Raw genomic sequence first — 14,301 nt, 5'->3', positions numbered from 1 at the left:
AGCTAACATCCATTACCAATCCTCCTCTTTTTGCCAAGGAAGATTGGCCCTGGGCTAACATCTGTGCCCATCTTCCTCTACTTTATATGGGACGCCGCCACAGCATGGCTTGACAAGCGGTGCATCGGTACATGCCCGGGATCCGAATCCCAGGCCTCCGCAGTGGAGTGCGCGCACCTAACTGCTATGCCACCGGACCGACCCCAGGTTTCCTTGTTTTCGATGACTTAGTTTTCAGAAGTACTGGTTAGGTATTTTCTAGACTGTCTTCCAATTGAAATTTTTCAAATGCTTTTCTCATGATTAGACTGGGATTATGAGTTTTCTGAGGAAGACAACAGAGGTAAAGTGCCATTTTTATCATATCTTACCAGGAGGTCATATTGGTCAATCTGACTTATCACTGTTGATGCTGACCTTGATCACCTGGGTGAAGTAGTGTTTGCCAGGTTTCTCCATTGTAAAATTACTTTTTTTTTTTCCTCTTTCCATCCAGTGCTCTCTGGAAGGGAGTCACTATGTGCAGCTCACACTTAAGGAGGGAGACTTATGCTCCACTTTCTTGAAGGCAGAGTATCTACATAGATTATTTGGAATTCTACTGCATAGGCTATCTGTCTATTTTCCCCCTATGTATTTATTTATTAAATCATTTATTTATATCAGTATGGACTCATGGTTATTAATTTTATACTTTGAGTTATAATCCATTCCTACTTTACTTATTTTGTTGCTCAAATTGTTCCAGCATTAGTCAATGAAAGATCTTTCATTTGACTCCTATATATCTTTGACATACCCACAACACTGTGCTTGTTTTGAGCACATCTTTAATTTCTGACATTACAAGAGGTTTAAGGCTCATCTTGTATATTTCCCATTCCATTCCTAGAATCACCCATTGCTTCAAGAAGCTCTGGATCCTTTTTTAGAGAATAGTAACAGAATCCAAGGTCTGGGCACTAGGTGTGCTTGTTGCTAGTGAAGTGTCATTGCTTCTAGGCCTTCTCAGCTGACAGAGCAAGATACATGTGTATATGCTAAACAATGTATGTACATATATCTATAAAGATTTCTATATGCAACCATCTGTATCAATAATGTGCTAAACAAGACTTTATACTGATGTCTCCAACTCTAGTCCTTTATCACATGGATCATTCTAGCCTCCTCTCCTTGCTTATCTCTAACCTCTCACTCCAATAGTGAGAAACCTAGTTCCTAGCATCCTCTATTCATTTACTTGTTTGTTCAATTCCAGTATACATGTATAGTGGTTTCAGAATTGTTAAACCACACCATGATGGGAAAACAACTATCACCTAGAGTGCAGCATTAATATGAAGTTCATTTTGCCTTTCATCTTACAAACTCCAGTCTTTTCCAAACTTACTTAGATAAGCATCTTGCCCACCCAACACTCTAAAGTGAAGTTCTTTGATACATTTGTAATACAGTTAGATTCTCTTTTCACAGTCTACCTGCCTTCATGGTGCCCTCTGATATCCTAAATGATTTTTAAAATGTGTATACATTAAGATTCATTCTTTGTGTTGTAAATTTCTATGGATTTTGAAAAATGCAGAATGTCATATATCCAATATCACATTATGATACAGGATAGTTTCACTGCCCTAAAAATATCCTATGCTATACCTGTTCAATTCTCCTCCTTCCTGAACCCCTGATAACTACTGATATTTTTACTGTTTCTACAGTTTTGCCTTTTCGAGAATGTCAGGTAACTGGAGTCACACACTATATAGCCTTGTCAAACTGACTTCTTTCATCTAACAATATGCATTTAAAATTCAACCATGTTTTTTCACGGCTTGATAGTTCTATTTTTTTTATCACTCAGTTATATACCATCGTATGGCTGTACCACAGTTTATTTATCCATTCGCCTATATAAAGGCATCTTGGTTGATTTCAGTTTGAGGCAATTACAAATACAGCTGCTATAAATATTTACATGCAGGTTTTTGTTTGGACATAAGTTTTCAAATCAGTTAAGTAAATATCCAGGAGATGAATTGCTATATCATATGATAAGACTACGTTTACCTTTGTAAAAATTTGTCAAAAAGTCTTCCAAAGAGGCTGTGCCGATTTGCATTCACACCATAAATGAACGAGAGTTCTTGTTGCTTGACAACCTCACTATCATTTGATAGTGTCAGTGTTTTGGATTTTAGCCATTCTAATAGGTTTGTATTGATATCACGTTGCTTTAATTTTCAATTTCTTGACGGCATGTGATGTTGAGCAACTTTTCATATATTTATTTGTCATCTGTATATTTTCTTTGGTGATATTTCTCTTCAAATCTTTGCCCACTTTTCAGTTGGGTTGTTTGTTTGCTTATTGCTGAATTTTAATTGTTCTTTGTATACTTAGATACAAGTCCTTTATCAGGTATGGTTGTTCAAATATTTTTCCCAGGCTGTGGCTTGTATTTTTGTTCTCTTATGAGTATCTTTTGCAGAGCAGGAGTTTTTAAATTATTGAAGTCAATTTATTTTTACAGGTGTTGTACTCTTGGTTCTGAACCTAAAAACTCATCACCGAACCCAAGGTATCCTAGATTTTTCCAGTATTTTCTTATAGAATTCTATAGTTTTGTGATTTATATTTAGGCCTATGATCCATTTTGAGTTCATTTTTGTGAAAGGTGCAAGGTCAGTGTCTAGGTTCATCTTTTTGTATATAGACATCCAATTGTTCCATCCATTTGTTGAAAGACCAGCCTTGCTCCATAGAATTACCTTTGCTCTTTTGTCACTATAGTTGTCTTTATTTGTGTGGGTCCATTTCTGGACTTTCTATTCTGTTCCAGTGATCTATGTGTCTATTATTTTGCTAATACCATTTTGTCTTGTTTACTGTAGCTTTATAGTATGTCTTGAAATTGAGAAGCTTGTGTCCTTCAACTTTGTTCCTATTCTTCAGTATTATGTTGGTTATTCCAGGTCTTTTGCATTTCCATATAAACTTTTGAATAACTTAGTTTATATTTACAAAATAACTTGTTGAGAGTTTGGTTGGAATTGCATCTAATCTATAGATCACGTTGGGATGAATTGACATCTTTGTAATATTGAGTCTTCTAATCCATGAACACAGAATATTTCTCCATTTATTTAGATCATTTTTGGGGCTTCTTTCATCAGTGTTTTGTAGTTTTCCACATATAGAGCCTACACATATTTTTTTAGATTTATTTTATTTTATTTGGTGCTATTGTAAATGATATTTTTTAAATTTCAAATTCCAATTGTTCATTGCAGGTATTTAGGAAAGTAATTGATTTTTTATATATAAACTTTGAAGTTTGTGACCTTGCTATACTGACATTATTTCCACAGTTTTCTTGTCAATTCCATGGAATTTTCTACATAGACAATAATATTCTTTAAAAGAGTGTTTTATTTCTTCCTTTCCAATCTATGTACTTTCATTTCCTTTTCTTGTCTTATTGCACCTCTAGGACTTCCAGTATGATGTTTAATACAAGTGGTGAGACAGGACATCATTGTCTTGTTCCTGACATTAAGGCAAAAGGGTCCAGTTTGTCATCATTAAGTATGTTGTTAGCTGTAGGTTTTCAGTAGATGTTCTTTATGAAGTTGAGGAAGTTCCTCTCTATTCTTATTTTGCTGAGATTTTTTATCTTGAATGAGTATTGGATTTTGTCAAAAGCTTTTTCTGCATCAAATGATATAATCATGATTTTCCTTCTTTAGCATATTGATGTGGTAGAGTACATTGATTGATGTTTGATTGTTGAACCAGACTTGCATATCTATAATAAATCCCACTTGGAGATAATGTATAATTCTATTTATATATTGTTGAATTGAATTTGCTAATATTTTGTTGAGGATTTTTGCATCTATGTTCGTGATAGATATCGGTCTGTAGCTTTCCATTCTTGTAGTGCCTTTATCTCATTTTGGTATTAGGGCAATACATGCCTCATAGAATGAGTTAGGAATAGTTCCCTCTGCTTCTATTTTCTGGAAGAGATTGTGGAGGATTGGTATAATTTCTTCCTTAAATGTTTGGTAAAATCCACAAGGGAAACCATCTGGGCTTGGTAATTTCTTTTTTGGAAAGCTATTAATTATTGTTTCAATCTCTTCAATAGATATAGGCCTATTCAGATGATCTATTACTCCTTGTGTGAGATTTTTAGTTTGTGTTTTTCAAGGAATTGGCCCATTTCATCTAAGTTATCAAATTCGTGGGTATAGAGTTCTTCCTAGTATTCCTTTATTATCTTTAAATGTCCATGGGATCATTAGTAATGACCTCTTTCATTTCAGATACTGGGTATTTGTGTCTTCTCTCTTTTTTTGTAGTTAGCCTAGCTAGACATTTATCAATTTTTTTCCTCTTTTCTAAGAACCAGCTTTTGGTTTCATTGATTTTTCTCTATTGTTTTCCTCTTTCCAATTTTTAAAATTTCTGCTCAAATGTTTATTATTTATTTTCTTCTGCTCACTGTAGGCTTAAGTTCCTCTTCTTTTGCAGGTTCCTAAGGTGGAAGCTTAGATTACTGATATTAGATCTTTCTTCTTTCATTATACATGCATTTAATGCTATAAATTCTCCATATGTACTGCTTCTGCAGCATGCCAAAATTTTGATAATATGCATTTTCATTTTAATTTAGTTCAAAATATTTTAAAATTTCTCTTGAGACTTCTTCTTTGACCCATGTTGTACTTATAAATGTGTTGTTTGATCTCTAAATATTTGGGGAATTCCCAGCTTTCTTTCTGTTATTGATTTCTAATTTAATTCTATTGTATCCTGAAAATATATTTTGTATGATTTCTATTCTTTTAAATTTGTTAAGGTGTATTTTGTGGGCCAGACCATGTTCTACCATGGTGAATACTCCATGTGAGCTTGAGAAAAATGTGTATTTTACAGTTGTTGGAAGTATTCTATTAATGTCAATTCAATCAAATTGAGTGTGCTATTCAGGTCTACTATATTCTTGCTGATTTTCTGCATGCTTGATCTATCAATGATTGAGAGAGTTTTTAACGTCTATAAATATAACAGTGGACTTATCTATTTCTGTTTTCAGTTCATCAGTTTTTGCCTCACATATTTTTGTTGCTTTGTTTTTAAATGAAAACATACTAGGGAATATTATGTCTTCTTGGACAATTGACTCTTTTATCATATGTAATGACCCTCCTGATCCCTAATAATTTCCCGTTCTGAAGTCTTCTCTGTCTGAAATTAATAGCTAGGCCAGTTTTCCTTTCATTAGTGTATATCTTTCTCCATCTCAACTTTTTTGTTTTTTTGATGAGGAAGATTGGCCCTGAGCTAATATCTGTTGCCAATCTTCCTCTTTTTGCTTGAGGAAGAGTGGCCCTGAACTAAGCTAACGTCTGTGCCAATCCTCCTCTACTTTGTATATGGGACTTGGCCACAGCATGGTTTGATGAGCGGTGCGTAGGTCCATGCCCAGGATCCAAAGCCTCAAACCCTGGGCCGCTGAAGTGGAGCATGCGAACTTAACCACTAAGCCACCGGGCCGGCTCCTCCATCTCTTAACTTTTAACCTATCTGAGTCTCTATATTTAAAGTGGGTTTCTTGTAGATAATATTTAGTCAGGTCTTGTTTTTTTATCTAGTTTGACCATTTATGTACTTTAATTGGTGTATTTAGACTATGCACATTTATAGTAATTATTGATATAGATTACTATCTACCATGTTTGTAACTATTTTCTACTCATTACACCTGTTTTTTGTTTCTTTTTCAGCCTTCTGATGCTTGCTCTTTCTCTTTGTACTGTCCCTCTTCTTGCTTTTTAGCATGACTTGTAATTTTTTCTGTTATTAAAAGAGAGACATGATGTATCAGATAAAAGGATCTGACATAAATAGGCCTTCAGTGTAAGCTTTTATGTTAATCTGGTGAGGAGTTTGGCTGTGTTTAATATTTGTAGTATCTGTAGATGTCAGAAGTTTCAAATTCCTCTAGTGTCCTTGTTTTTGTAACTCCTATTGTCTTTGGGCTTTCCTAAGGTGCAGGAGAACAGAAGAGCTCTGTAATCTTATGATTAAATATTGGTCTTTTAGTGGGCCTATATTCCTGGACTGTGAACTTTACAAGCATTTATAGCTTTCTCCCTCTTAGGTAAGACAGACAACCTGTAGGGAGCTAAAGTAGGGAAAATGCCTTTCCATCAAGTGGGATAAAGCTCTGGCAAATTTCGTTCGCCTGGAAAGTAGGTCTTGATAATGGTTACTTTTCCTCTCCTCCTACTGGAGTCAAAATTGAGTCTTTTTTGGCTCTTCACTGTGAAAAGTGGATCATAAGAGAGGTAAAAGCCTTGAAAGTATAGGGTACCCTTAAGACTGTTACCCTTAGAAGTTTCTCACTCTCATGCTATTCCATAGTCAAAATTACCATTTATATGCTCCTATCAGTTTATGGTTCTAGTGGCTTCTGCTCCAGGTAAGAACTTGACTGTGACTCTCTGGGTTCTCTTGTAACTACAGATTTCAGGGTGGCGTTTGCCTTGCAAATGCACGTCTCTGATATGTCCGGAAAAGTTTTCAGTTTGTGCAGCTTTCTTTTTTTTGTAAGTATGAGAATAATGACTTCCAAGCTCTTCAAATGTCACAGCTCAAACGAGAAGTCAAAGTTGACTTTTTTCAATTTGTTAGATTTCATTTTAATTTTTAGTTTACTTCTTTTTTTTTCTTTTTTCTTTTGATAAAAAACACTTAAAATAAAATTTTTCTATCTTAAGTGTACAGCACAGTAGTGTTAACTATATGCATATTGTTGTGCAACAGATCTCTAAACCTCTTCATCTTACAAAACTGAAACTCTATATCCGTTGAACAACTCCCCTTTTCCCTCTCCCTCCAGCCCCTGGCAACCACCCTTCTACTTTCTGTTTCTAAGACTTCGGCTGGGCACATGTGTACAGTGATGGATGGTAATTAGTCTTCGGATGATGAACATGATGTAGTCTATATAGAAATCAGAATATAATGATGTACACCAGGAATTTATATAATATTGTAGACCAATGTTACTTCAATAAAAATTAAATAAATAAATAAAGAGTTTGGCTACTTTAGATACATTATATAAGTGGAATCATGCTGTATTTATCTTTTTATGACTGACTCAGCATAATATTCTGGAGGTTTGAAGAGAGAGAAGAAGCTGTGAAATAGTCACCTGGGTGGATGGGAGATTTAATAGATTTGAAATAAATAATAAGATATTTGCTAGCATTAAAAATGTACTGTAAGTGTATGGTCATTAATTTATTATTGTGCATTTATTTTTACTCCAGTCATGGTCAGTTTCTTAGGTGCAGGTATGGAAAAAAGTTGGATTTAATCAAGGTTGCTGTTTCCCAAGTAAGTATGCAAAAATAAAAGAAGGGTAAGACTGTCAAGGGCATATGCAAGAAAATGATTATCATGATTGACCCTAGAATTTGAGCTGGATAAAATACCTAGATATAGAGACTAGTATTATAATAGACTTCTTAAGAAAATGGCCTCATAAAGAAGGATCTATAGCTTTAAAAAAAATGTATAATTGTAAAAGCATCACGTGCTCCTTGTTTTTAAAAGAATGAAATGTTTAAAATACCCAACATCCACACCTCCACCCCCAACTACTCAGGGCTAACTACTGTTAAATGCTTTGTATGTATGCCTGCACATCAAAAATGTAGTTGATTTTCAAATCCTCTCCCTAGAGATGCAGCATTTTTGAAGAGTAAAAAGGCTGGATTCTGAGAAAGAAAAAGATTCATGGCTAAATAAATCTAGGCTCCCACAGAATTAGCAAATTCTAGGAACATATATTAGGATAAGCAATAGGAAAAAATATTCCTTTAATAGTTAAAGTCACTTTTATTAAAAGCAGAGATTTTCCTCACATTGTCTTGCTCTAGCACCAGGGAAAGAGGCATTTGAATGCTGTCTAAAGCAAAACTCATTGCTGCTCAGGCAAAAAATAAAGTGCTTGATGGGGAGAGTTTAAAGGTCCTCAGTGTTTTCAAAGTAAATACTAGTTAAATAATACTGATGAAATGCTTTAGAACTCAGAGGCAGGCCAATAAGAATGTTATGAACCATAGGGACTATTCAAGTAAAAAAATTTAACTATGTGTGTGTTGGTGATGAAGATCTGATTACAGAAAACAATAGGGAAATAAGCACAGATAAAGGAAGAATTGATCAACACTATCTAGAAAAAAAATTATTGAGCAGAGAGGGCAAGACAGAATGCTTCAGCTAAAGCTCTCAGGAACAGATCAAGGGAAGAACCTCCCTCTATATCACACACACACCTAATTTATTTTAATTAATACAAAGTAAAGCTTGTTGTCTCTGGTCAGTTTCACCACAAAGTTATATTCAAAAGACTCAAGGTCAATAGACAAAAATCACTGAAAATCAATTTGAAATATTCACCTTTTCCTAGGAGTAGTTCCTGGCCCTTTGGAGCTAACCATTTTAGGGTCCCTCATTTCTGCAGCTCTACTCATTATTCCAATCAGCACAATAAAATCCCATGTCTGGGAGCTGCTCTTGCCACAGGGGATTCCTCCTTATAACATGATAGCAAAGGATGAAAGGATAGGAATACTTAATTTTAAAAAATTTAGTCAGTTACATAATAGTAAAAGCTAACATTTATTGGGCACTTACTACATAATAACTCTATTATGTAGATGCCATTTCTACCAGCTCCTTTCTAAAAATGATGAAACTGAGGCCCAGAGAGTTTAAGTAAATGGTGGGACCAGAATTTAAACTCATGCTCTGATACTTGTATCCATGTACATCACTGGTTTATTATATATGGCCTTTCAACTGAAATTCTTTAAAACAAAAAGTAAGACAGAACTCGGACAAACTTATCCAAAAGTGAATTTGTTATTATGATATTAAGGGTTCAGAACCAACAGGAAACTGGACAAAGCGGCTAGGAATGACTAAAAGTGGTGGTTAGCACGATTGGTCTGATTAGGATACCAATAAGTTGTTTGCCTACACCTCAGAGAATTTCAGTCTTTTAATATCTATGATTAGGATCCAAAAACCTAGCTACAGAGCAGTAGATTATCCTAACTTAGGTCAGGATACGCCTACCTCTTGGTTAGAGCAGAGCGGTGCCACTGATTTAAGTAGACTTAATATAAAGGGCAAGGGTAGTTCTTTAAAAAGAAACTGGTGTACAATAAAGAAGTGGAAAGTTGATGCTGGGTTGCTAAAAAGCAATATATGTATATTAGAATCCGTGCTCATGGCTGCCCAGCATCTACATATCCTTCGTCTCACCTACTTTCTTCTAAAAATTTCCCTGCCTAAAAAGATACAATTATTTTAAGTATAACCCAAACAAATTCTGTCATTTCCCAACATCTCTTCAGTCACTTAATTGAGCTCCAATTCCAAGATCTATGGGTAATACTCATACCTCCTCTAGATCCATTGTAATTATATTTCAATATTCCTCAACCTGTGGACTAACTTTAGCCACCATAATCACAGTTTATGTACAGTTTTGGAAGAAATAGAATATATATTAATTAAAATGAATAGATATAAATTTATGACAAGGAAGAAAGGACCTATTTGCAAAGACCAAAGCCCTCAGTTCTATACCTGGTATCCTGAGGTCATATTTAGTATTTATGACTTCCTTCCTCCACTCTCCATTTAATATCTCCCTTTCTTTTTACCAGCACCATACCTTCATTTTCAATGGTATACTCATACTTCACCTGTTGGCTGATTTGAGCCCTTGGATGCCCTGCCTGGGAAGAGTTGCATTGATTTACATTCTGGGGCCAACCTCCCAAACTAGATAACAACTTCATATTTTTTCCCCTGTATTATACCCATTTCACACTATTCAGACATTAAGTGATTTGCCAAAGTTCCCATAGCCAGTAAGTGGTAGACCAAGGTTTAAACTCAACTTCCTCTGACTCCAAAACACACTTGTGATGCTAGTCCAGCTCCTTAAAAAAATAAGAAGAGACTGAGATAACAGGCAGGAAATAAGTGTAGCAACATCGGAGGGAGTTATTCTTGTCATGGGCCCACAATCAGCAAAGAGCAGGACTGTTGGGTGGGCAGCAGGGACATGGACAGTAGATATGACAGTTGCCACAACAGGATGGGGGAAGGGGGTGCAGACTGAGACAAGCCCTTGCAAAATCGTACCTTGCAAAGTTAATAATTTGCAAGGAAATAAAACAAATAAGTGATAGGGGGAGCAAAAATCAACTTAGACCTTGTGGAGACGTTTCATGTCAGGTTCTGGGAAGTGTGGTATATCAAACAGAAAGAGTAACCCTTGTTTCTCCAGCCTGCAGAAAGGGACCATTGTATTTGAATTGCCATACTTTCCTTCTTCTCTGCTTTATTGTTCTCCATAGTACTTATCACCATGTAAGACCTGGTATATTTCTCTTGTTTCGTTTACTGTCTGTCTCTCCATACTTGGAAGATAAGCTCCATAAGGACTTTTGTTTTGTTGGAACAGATCCTGGCACATGGTAAGCCCTCCATTAATGTCTATTGAATGAATGAGTGAATTAACACATCATAAAAGGATTTGTGATTCCCCCTTTCTGATGGAGATGTTGGGGCTCTGATACCAAGTTCCAAATTTTCTACTGGCTTGTTGGAAACTCATGGCTCCTTCTCAAAAACTGATGAAGCTTCCTGACTGGTCTTGTTATTTGCTTTCTATTTACATTGCGAGTGACCTCCTGCTACAGCAGGAAGTAACTTTGGAAAGATACCAGTACTGATGGCACTGACCTTATTACTACTATTTTCCAGGAGACAAGTAAGGTCCTAGCCAAGAGCAGAGGCTCTAGAGTGAAATGGCCTGGGTGAGAATCCTGGTTTCAACACTAAAAGGCCATGTGCCTTTGGGAAATTTCCTTAAGCCCCTGAGCCTTTATTTCCTCATCTACACTGTTTTCCTAGCAGTATATATATATTCCTATTACAATGGGGATAATATTGGTACATTTCTAGGTATGGGTAATTCTGTTTATCAGATAAAACTCAATGTTTCCATGGCCTAATACATCAGAAGTTTATTTCACTCTCACCTAATAGTCCAAAGTAATTTTTCATGATAGGTGGGTGGTTTCCTCCACGTGGTGATTCAGTGATCCAGGCTCCTCCCATCTTGTGAGTCCTCCATACTCTAGGGCTCTGGAGCTGGCGAAATGAGGAAAGAGATGATATAAAGGCTGTATCTGCCTCTTAATCTTCTTGGCTGAATAGTGATACAGATCACTTCTTCTCTTTTGACACTTGTAAGAACAAGTCACAAGGATTCTCCTAGTTACAAGGCAGGCTAGGAAATATAGCTCCTGGCTGAGCAGCTGTTTCTCCACAACAAATTTATCTAACGAAAGGCAGGGGGCAGATTTTTGGAGGACAGTTACTTATCTGTTTGGTGCCCTGGCCACCAAATATCTGAGAAGGCCACCTTCCTTCTCACACCTAGAATACACTCACTCCCTCCCCAAGGAAGATAAGCCAATGTTCTAACCAGTCACTGCATTCAGCTCAAAATCCAGAATCTCTGGGTGATGTGCAGTCCTCTCCATTAGGTCCACATGTGGATCCCTTGGAACTAAAAGTCAAATTATCTGCCTCCCCCACATCCCCAATATACAATGGTGGAATAGGGACAGAAAAAGCTGAGTAAAAACTCTCGTTAACAAAATGGAAGAATGAAAGATATACTGTGATTGCTGGTCTAATAGCAATGATGGAATCCTACTGATCACGTACTCTGAAAATACTCTGCCCTTAGTAGTGGGGGAGGTTTTCTGATTAGATATTGATTCTTCTCTCTGTGGGAAACTCCCTTGTCCAATGCTCTCCATAGACATATCTCACGTGGGTTTGGGGGAGATTTCCCTCCTTGATGAATACATAATTATCCACAGTCCTCTTCCTGACGGTACAGGTTTGGGGGCCAGGTTATACAGTTGTAGGCTGTTTTAGACCAAGTTTATGGGGTTTTTGGAACTGCAATTTCCTCATAACTCAATAAGCTTTCTGCCTATTTGCATTTGATCAATCTCATGCGACAGCAGCCACATCCAACTTTTTTCCTAGACACAATTAAGTCTGCCTTATTTCTTTGCTTCTTCATTCTCTGCCTCTCTCTTTTCTTAATTGAGGGCATCTGAATCTGTTGGTTAGGATGAGAAGGAAACAATCTTAATCTGATCTTTGCTGAAAGACTGAGTACATCTGTTTAAATGAGAAGTCTTAATAAGCCTTTTTTGTTGGAAGACATTTTCTATTTGAAGTTAAATTTTGTGTATAGTTTGAGATAATGGTCCAACTTCATTCTTTTGCATGTGGACATCCAGTTGCCATAGCGTCATGTGTTAAACAGACTACGATTTCTCATTGAATGGTCTGGGGACCCTTGTCAAAAATCAATTCACCATAGACGTATGGGTTTATTTTTAGACTCACAAGTCTATTCCATTGATCTATATGTCTATCAATGCCAGTACTACAACTGCTTTGATTACTGTAGCTTGGCTTAGGTTTAAAAATTGAAAAGTGTAAGTTCTACAACTTTGTTCTTTTTGCTAGATTGTTTTGGCTATTCAGGGTCCCTTGCAATTCCTTATGAATTTTAGGATTAACTTTTCCATTTCTGCAAAAAAAAAAAAAGTGGCTGGAATTTTGATAAGGATTGCACTGAATCTGTGGATCAATATGGGGAGTAATGCCATCTTAATATTAAGTCTTCTAATCTATGAACCTAAGATAGCTTTCCATTTATTTATGTCTTTAATTTCTTTCAACAATATTTTGTAGTTTCAGTGTACAAGTCTTGCATTTCCTTGGTTAAATTTATTCCTAAATATTTTAATTTTTATGATGCTATTACAAATGGAATTGTTTCCTTAATTTCCTTTCAGATTGTTAATTGCTAGTGTATAGATATACATTTGATTTTTGTGTGTTGATTTTGTATCCTACAACATTGCTGAACTCATTTATTAGCTATAATAGTTTCTTGTGGATTCTTAAGGGTTTTCTTTATATAAGATCACATCATCTGCAAATAGAAATAGTTTGTTTTTTCCTTTCCAATCTGTATGACATTTCTTTCTCTTGCCTAATTGCCTTGGCTAGAACTTCCAGTAAAATGTTGAATAGAAGTGGCAAGACTGGGCATACTTGTCTTGTTCCTGATCTTAGGGTAAATGCTGCCAGTTTTTCACCACTGAGGATAGTGTTAGCTTTGGGTTTTTAATAAATGTCCTTTATCATGATGAGGAAGTTCCCCTTTATTCCTAGTTTGTTGATTGTTTTTGTCATGAAAGGGTGTTCAATTCTCCCAACACTTTCTCTTCAACTATTGAGATGATATTGTGCTTTTTCTTAATTCTATTAATACATTGTATTACATTGATTTATTTTCATATGTTGAACCCTCATTGCTTTCCTTGGACAAATCTCACATGGTCATGGTGTATAATACCTTTAATATGTTGCTGGATTCAGTTTAATAGTTTTTGTTGAGGATATTTGCAGCTATATTCATGAGGTATTGGTATTTTGTTTTCTTTTTTTGTTGTGTCTTTACCTGGCCTTGGTATCAAAGTAATACTGGCCTAATAGAATAAGTTAGCAAGTGTTCTTTCTTCTATATTTTTGCAAGAGTTTGAGAATAATTGATTTTAATTCTTTTGTAAACATTTGGTAGAATTTAACAGTGAAGCCATCTGGCACTGGGCATTTATTTGTTGGAAATTTTAAAAATTTCTAATTCAATCTCTTTACTTGCTAAAGGTCTATTTGTATTTTATATTTCTTCTTGGGTTAATTTTTATAGATTTTATCTTTCTAGAAATTTGTCCATTTCATCTAGGTAACCTGAATATTGGCATACAATAACTCATACAATACTCTCATAATATTTTTTATTTCCCTAAGGTCAGTAGTAATGTCTGCACTTTCATTTCTAATTTTAGTAATTTGATTATTTTATCTAAGCCAGCCTACCAACAGCATGTTAACACTGTTGATCTTTTCAAAGAACCAACTTTTGGTGTTGTTGATCCTCCCTGTTTTGCTATTCTCAATTTTATTTATCTCTGATATAATCTTTATTATTTTTTCCTTCTGCTTGTTTCGGGTTTAGTTTCCTCTTGTTTTTCTAGTTTCTTAAGGTGGAAGGTTAGGTTATTGAGATATTTCTTCCTTTTTAATCTCGGTGTTTGG

Source organism: Ceratotherium simum, chromosome X, assembly GCF_057802395.1.
Source record: "Ceratotherium simum simum isolate JZ-2026a chromosome X, ASM5780239v1, whole genome shotgun sequence".
In the NCBI taxonomy this organism is placed as follows: Eukaryota; Metazoa; Chordata; class Mammalia; order Perissodactyla; family Rhinocerotidae; genus Ceratotherium; species Ceratotherium simum.
Note: the sequence above shows the minus strand (reverse complement) of the source record.